The 5,429-nt window shown below is 41.8% G+C and overlaps 1 long non-coding RNA gene across 1 annotated transcript; it reads right to left on the bottom strand.

The window, feature by feature from the left end:
* Positions 1 to 475: 475 nt before the first annotated feature.
* Positions 476 to 5,066, bottom strand: LOC143415054 (uncharacterized). Its single transcript, XR_013095663.1, has 2 exons — positions 1,140 to 5,066; positions 476 to 1,095 (listed from the first exon to the last, which is right to left on the bottom strand). It is a non-coding gene; the product is annotated as an uncharacterized LOC143415054 (long non-coding RNA).
* Positions 5,067 to 5,429: the final 363 nt, after the last annotated feature.

The raw sequence follows: 5,429 nt of genomic DNA, 5'->3' as shown, positions 1-5,429 counted from the left end.
CTATTTAGATTGAGAAAAGTTTATATAATTATTTAGCCTTGTTGTGCAAACAAGCCTGCAAAACTTAGTAAATATAGAATTTGAAAAATAACAAACCTTCTGTTTGCAGTTCTATCCTCATTCTGCTCTCCATCTCCCTCTCTGTTCCTCTCTCTCCCTCTTTGTGCTGACAATCATCAAATATACAGATATTTACAAACTCTTCAGATAAAAACACAAACACTTTTTTAATTGTAACATCAAATCAGACTAAATGTTTATTTTGTTTTAGATTGATAAATATAAAAAACATATTTGTTAACTTTAAGAGTAAAGAGAGAAACTGTCTGTATTTCTTAATTGCAAATGGCACCAAATTGTTTTCAAAATTGAGCCACACTTATGGAGCTCCACAGTTCTTTTCCTGGTGTTTTGGTTGTGTTGGGGGAAAACTCTGTAAAAGACCCAGGAGAAATAAAGACACAATGAGACAAGATCACTTTTTATGCTTTAACGTGCACACGGGTAAGCTGTTCAGAACAACTCACAACGTGTACAGAGGCTGGGCACTTTTTATAGGAAAGACAGTGAGAACAGGATAAGAAAATACAAAACAGATAAAATAAACAACTCCATATGTGGCGCTAGTCTCGTCAGCAGAGAGCTGGGAGAAAGCTGTGAGAGATAAAACAATCTAAAACAATATGTCCCAAAACAGTATGTCTTTGCTGAGAAAGTCTAAAAAGATAATTCTAAACTAATCTAACCATAGACAAAAGGGCATGCTTGCACATTTAAAAGAAGGTAAAGAAACATAGAATCATTTTTCCTGTAACATTCCCTCCTGTTTTAACTTATTTTAAATGTATACAACAATTGTCTGTGAAGGTTATTTATTAAGTATCTTAAGCAATTTTTTAATTTTCAAAATGTCAGCATAGCAGAAATGGAAATCATTTGGTCTAAAGAATAAAACAAAATAAAATAATAAAAAGAACAAAGAAAATCATAGTAAATGAAAATCATAGTAAATGAAAATCATAGTAAATGAAATAACAAGTGGAATAAACAAGAAAAAATAATAAAACTAAACTACAAAAAATAAAGGATAAAAACCTTATATTTAAAATGAAAACTTCAAAAAATAAAAGGATGAAAACCTTATATTGTACCTGCATAAACTACTAATGTGTTAATCAGTGCATGATCACTTGACAAGTCATTTTTAATCACCACGTCATTCATTAGCAGTTATTACAAGTTCTCCTCTAACAGAATTGCAACGGGATGCTGTTCTTCTTGAGGCACGGCAACATAAGCAGTCATTGTAGTTGTTATCATCTTTGAAATCATTACTCTTAGACATGGCGGTGTAGCTGCTCCAGATGTGTGGTCAGTGACATATTTCTGCAGAATGGTCAAATTCTGCAAAGCTTCATAAATGTCTCCGCTTACAAACTCCTCCTTGTGATGCTGTTAGCAGGTCTAGAGTCAGTCTGTTCTGCAGCACCATCGTTCTGATGGCCTTCTGTTCTCCTGCTAAAGCCGGTCCCAGGGTCTTTGTCAAAGTTGATGCGTCGTAGCAGAGCATATCGGTTGATCTCCACATGATCCCGCACCTCGGCAGCTCCAATGCCGGGGATCAAGCTCTGTAAGAATTTCACTCCTCCTCAGATGCGAAACTCTGGTTCCTTTACTGCTTGGTGCCGTCCGTGCACATCCTGTCTGGTACTGAGTCTTTGGTTGTAGTGGCATCCGGTAGATAGGTGAGTAGGCAGCTCCCCCACTGCCCGCGATCCATTGTTCATCACACATACTGGCAGTTGCGCTGCGTTCAGCTTGTTCAGTAGAATTACATCAGGCAGTGGGTCTGAGACTTGGGGCCAGGTCAGTAGGTAGGTCTGTCCGGAACAGTTCACATTTGTGGGTGATGATGACCTCCAGGTTGCTTTTGCTGGGATGCTGTAGTTGGCCTTGGACCAAAGAGTACCGTAGCCTGGATGTGTTGCCAGGCCCAACAGACACCAACTGCGATCTTCAGGTATGCTGTACGGCCACAGGCCAGACGTCTGCGAGGATAGGGGCATATGGGTACATGCATAGCAGTCAGTTTTATTATTCCAGTGAGCTGTAGTGTTCATAAACTGCCACCAAAAGTTAGTGGCGTAGCCATGGGGAAACTTGGTGTACTGTCCTTTGTCATACAGTGTCTGCCTTTTCTTCATATTGCGTGACTTGTTGTCCCTCACGGAAGCAAAGATGAGGAGCCCGGCCATGGTCAGGGCCACTGCAGTTATTAAGAGCCACCACCTCATGACGACGGGACACACCCTCCTGTCGCGAGTAGACCCCCCGGCCAGGAAAGCTGACCCCTCCACCGGGCGAGATCACAACAAGTGGGCAAGCCTGCTGTCAGCTGTGTTTAGATGGCTTCACTTACTCGCCTGCAGTGACTCTGATGGATCCAGGATGGTCGTTCCGCAATGTTGCAAGCGGTCGGTGTAGTGAGGAGGACTTGGTATGGCCCCTCCCACCTGGGTGTGCTCCAGTTTTTCCTTTGGAGCACCTTGATCAGAACCCAGTCACCGGGCTTTAGTCTGCAAGACACTGGAGAAACATCATCAGGTTGTTGATTATGTACAATGATCTCTTTGTTTTCCAATAGCTTAGACATCCATTCTGCTAATGTGTTTTCTCTGATTGCTTTGTCTATTGGTTGACTGGTGATCGGCAGTGGGAACGGCCTGCCATGAATGATTTCAAATGGAGTTAGTTTATGGGAGCCTTGCGTTAAGCGCATCCACATTTTCACTAAACCCAAACATTCAGGCCACGGCCTTCCTGTTTCTGCCATGCATTTCCTGAGCCTTTGTTTTATAGTGCCGTTAGTTCTCTCTACAAGGCCTGCGCTCTGAGGGTGATAAGCACAGTGGTGTTTTATGCTGAAACCGAGTGCTTCAGAGACCTTAGTGATGACATCATTTACAAAATGAGTGCCGTTGTCTGATCGTATCAAAGCTGGGATGCCATATGTGGGTATGAAGTGATTGCACAGGCACTTTGTTACTGAAATTGCATCTGCCTTTTTCACTGGATAGATTTCCGGCCATTTTGAGAACACGTCTATAACCACTAGGGCGTATTTTGACCCTTGACATTCGCTTAGTTCAATAAAATCCATATGAATTGTGTGAAAAGGATAAGGTGGAGTGGGAAAACGGCCTCTTTTTGGTCGCAGATTTCCCTGAGCATTATATTTTTGACACGTCATGCACGTTCTGACAAATTGTTTTGCTGAAGTTTCAAAATTTACAGTGTAGAAATGAGAGTTGACAATACAGGTCATTCCCCCCGATGACAAATGCGTATAGCCATGAGTCACTAATGCCGCCATCTTGTGGAGAGATTTTGGCAGCACTGGCTTGCCATAACACATCATTAAGTCGTTTGTCAGAACTGCACCGTGTTTTAGCCATTTTGCCTGCTCTGCTGTGCTTGCTGCTTTTTGTTCATTTTTCAACACATCCAGTGGAATCTGATGTGTGTTTACTGCCATCAATGTGATGTTTGTCTTTTGTGCCGCCTGTTTTGCTGCTCTGTCAGCAAAGTTATTGCCTGTAGCAATGAAAGAGGCGTTGTAAGAGGTTGGCATGCTGAACTGGTTTTCCGGTTGGTGTAATCATTCCTCTGGTTTTCCAGATTTTTTGCAAAATGATGCACAGCAGAGAAAACATACTGGCTGTCTATATAAATGGTTATTTGTTTATCTTTGTGTATTTCACATGCGCAAATCACAGCTGACAGCTCAGCGCTCTGTGCAGAATATGAAGAAGAAAGTGGTTTTGCTTCTATTATTTTACTATCTGTGGTTACTGCGTAACCTACACAATTTCGGCCTGTGCTGTAAGGTCAAATGCTGTTCTCCTAGCTTCCACACTTGCTGATCATAAGGTGGATCTGGGCCTGGAGTTTGTTTAAATCTCAGAATGTTGTGATACTCGGTCGGTTTCTGGAAAGTGGATGTGGCGGGTGTCATTTAGCATGCACTCAGGTGTAATACCAGAAAAGAATGGCATGACTGCTATCTTAAGTTTTGTCAGAGCGTCTCTACCTAGCAAATTTACTGGACACGACGGGTCATATATGCATTTAATAAAGCACCTGCGGCCACTTGCTGTATGTACTAGGTCTAAAGGGGCAGTTAATTGTTGTACAGTTGTGTGGCCTGAAGCTGACTTTACAACTAATTTGTCCTTTGAAAACTGTCAGTTTAAGTGGCTGCCTCAAAACTGTTTTGCATTATTTCTCTGTGGCCTACTCCTACAATCTCGTGTGAAGTGACCTTCCTCTCCACGGTTCTAGCAGGCGTTGTCTCTATGTTATCTGCTGTTTCTGCGTGGCTGTCTGCAGCCTTGGTGTTTGTGACTTTGCTCGCCTCTCTGTTCCTGATAGCCACCTGCGAATTAGTGTTTTAGTCTGTTGTCAACACGTCAGCCTTATTTCTAAGTTACAGAATGCTTCTTCTCCTTTTTTTTTTTTTTTTTTTTTTTTTTGGTTTGGGAGAATAGATGCAACTCTACATTTTCACTTAAGGCATTTTTAGATAATTTCTAGTTCTTCAAACAATTCATGGATCTCACACATTTCAAACTTTCAAGTTAGGGTTGTTTCCCATTTATACAAATATATATATATTTAACTTTGCATTGCTCACAGCTCATAGCTCACAGCTCTAAACCTAGGCATTTTTCAATCATATGCCTAATCACTATGTGTCACTGTGATTCTCAAGTATTGTCACAAGTTCGTTTAAATTCGTTTCCAAAACCAACAAAATAATCAAACAAAAACAAAAAACATAAACGTGTCAGGACACAAAAGAAAAAAGAAAAATGCTGCCACCCGAACAAGGCAGAAGTCTGCATATGTTGGCTTGTAATAGCATGCAGCTTGTAACATGGTAGACTAATGTGCCTGTGTTAATTCAGCTCCATATTATTGTGTGAAGTTGCACTGGGTTGGGAGTGGTTTTGTGTGTGTCACATTTTTGGTGAGCCAATGGCTGGAATGGGGATGGACTAATTAGAGGCAGGTGTACTTGATTGCACTGATACACTGGTCTACATATAGCCCACACTACAAACACTGCTGTGTTGTTTTGTCTCTCTGTGCAGGGCCCTGTTTCAGGAAGCCGGTTTGGAAAACTCAGAGTGAAAAACGACACTCACGGTTGAGTAACCCCGAACTGTCCAACTCGGAATATTCCGTTCCAGAAAGGCTGATAACAATTAGTTCAATCAAGGCGGAGTTGCTTTAACCCCAAGTGAAGCGCGCGGACGAGGATACATAAAGCCCTGATAAGCGGAGCACAGATTAAGCGAGTCACCATGGAGACGGAGGGAAAGAAGGCGCGGTCAATGTATTTTACAGCGCTTGAGGCCGAAATTCTG

The sequence above is a fragment of the Maylandia zebra genome, linkage group LG3 (assembly GCF_041146795.1).
Source record: "Maylandia zebra isolate NMK-2024a linkage group LG3, Mzebra_GT3a, whole genome shotgun sequence".
Taxonomy (NCBI): Eukaryota; Metazoa; Chordata; class Actinopteri; order Cichliformes; family Cichlidae; genus Maylandia; species Maylandia zebra.
The sequence above is the reverse complement of the archived record's forward strand: the minus strand, read 5'-3'. Positions and strand labels throughout refer to the sequence as shown.